This window comes from Pteropus vampyrus, unplaced genomic scaffold (genome assembly GCF_000151845.1).
Source record: "Pteropus vampyrus isolate Shadow unplaced genomic scaffold, Pvam_2.0 Scaffold439, whole genome shotgun sequence".
In the NCBI taxonomy this organism is placed as follows: Eukaryota; Metazoa; Chordata; class Mammalia; order Chiroptera; family Pteropodidae; genus Pteropus; species Pteropus vampyrus.
In genome coordinates this window covers 410,315-412,535 of record NW_011889220.1, presented here as the reverse complement: position 1 = coordinate 412,535, position 2,221 = coordinate 410,315, and positions in this window count along the sequence as shown.

The window sequence follows — 2,221 nt, the reverse complement described above, 5'->3', positions numbered from 1 at the left end:
AGGGCGGCGGGGGGGATGCTAATAGTCGAAAGACTTCTCGGGTCTCAGGTCAGACCTCGTAACCTGAACGTTCCTCATGACCTTCGGTTCCCGAACCAGAAATACCTTTTCCCGAATCTCTTTACAACGCCGACACGTATTTGCGACACTATAAAGCACCGTTCGAAAGCTATAGATGTCAGTTTTAAAAATCACTTTTAATGCCGATTCGAAGGCTCTCTCCGTCCCCAGGGAACCGAGGACAATCCCTTGCGGGTCCGACTTGAAACGAAGACAAATAGATCTTTTCTCAACTTCATTTCTCAGCTTTTCCTTTCGGCCCGTGTATCTGCTCGTGGGATTTGAACCAGGGCAGGGACTCTGCTACTCAAACAAAACGATGACTTTTCGCAACGAAAGTGGTGTCAACCACCTTCACTGCTCGTCTGAGATGAAGGACCCGGTACTTGTTCACGCAGCTCCTTTGCTGGGGAAATTAAATCAAGAAACGAGCACTTAAGAGTGGTTGATGAGTCCAATATCCCAGGGAAACGCAGAGACCGGACCTGCTGATTACACGCTGCCTCTTCCGTGCCGCGTTTCAACTAGCGATTTTTTAAACCACCCATTTCGAGTCATTCCAAATTATTTTTTAAAATAGAGTGTCGGATTCAGACTGAAGTATTGACTGGGAATTACTGGCCGGCACAAAACAATTTGAACGTTATCGATCTGACGGTCCCGTTTGATTATTAATTCTATTAAGCTCGGGCTATCGAGTTTACAACGAAATGATCTTTTAAATTCGCCGTTACTGGCGGGATCAGGAGAAATAATCTCTCGTGATATTTCTGAATGGGAGAGTGTTCATTACTATTGATTTCCCATCCACTCACTTTGCTCCTGAAGGTTCTGAGCAGGTTAAATTCACTGTAACTACAGTGAATGAGAGTTGGCGGAAGTACGGATCTAAGGCAGACGCCAGCACTGCCCGGTACTTCCTGGCCCTGCCTGCTGGTCCACTCCCATGAGCGGCCGTGGGTCCCGCCACCGGAGCACGGTGACAGTTCTGGAGCTCGTGCGTCACACGGTTTCTCGAAGAGCATCTTGCAACACGTCAGGCAGTTTGGTGAAAGGCTGTCTTCTCTCTGGCTTTCTCCAGCCGCTGACTCCATCCAGCCTAAGGCTCCCACCTGTCCTCCCCCAGCCCCCCTTCTTCCCACTTCTCTGGGGGCCCCACGTCCTGAGCATCTCCGGGTGCGGCACTGTGCAGTCGGGGGATCTGCAAAACAGAAAGATGTGGCTCGAGCTGTCTTGGTCACTCGATGGCTGCTAAAATTAAGGGCTGTTTGGACAAATATTGTGGCTGCTTTACAACATTGCTTGCTCATCAGAGTAAAGCGTCTCCGTCTCTGTGGGGAGCAGGTGGGCACGGATGTGACGGCAGACGAGAGGCCCTCCAGGTCTGGGCGACGCGTTTGTCCTTAAGCCCGACAACCCCGTGTTTAAACCCTGCCTCGAGTAACTTCGGAGAAATTAATAAACGTCTCGGTTCTTTAAATGCCAGTTCGTTCATCCACAGATCGGGTAAAATGAAACCTTATCTACACAGGTGTTACAGGGGCTGCGATAACTAATGAGCTTTTACACACACACACACACACAGCCTGTCACACACCAGACTCCCAAACCAATGAGACTCCCTTTCCTTCCCAATAATGTTTTTTTTTTGATACAGAGGAAACCGTCAATCAGCTTTCTTTCATGGCTGGATAGATGCGGTGATATTAAAATCGTGGAATTAAAAAATCTGAAAGCCGAAGAGAAGTTAGAGAATAATTATCCAAGTATTCCACTACGAGAGAATGGAATGCGGGGCCGAGAGAGGCGACGTAATGTGCTCGAAGTCATGTACCCGTTACACATGCAAACATACGAATGCAGACATGTCCGCACACAGGGTGCACCTGCATGAAACGGTTACGCGGTACACGCACGCACGCAGAACAGACATGTACAACGTCCGTGATGCACACGTCTTCTCTGTGAGCAAACTCTTTTTTTTTTTATTTTTTGCCAACTATTCCCAGAAAACCACATAGATGAAAACACTTTTCCGAAAAAAAAAAAAAAAGGCCGACAGGTTTAAGAGCCGTTTCTCGCTGGTCCCCCCGCGTCACCGAGTTGTGTCTCTGGGGGTCGTTCCCTCCGGATATCCCTGGGAACCTTCCTCGTGGTTCAT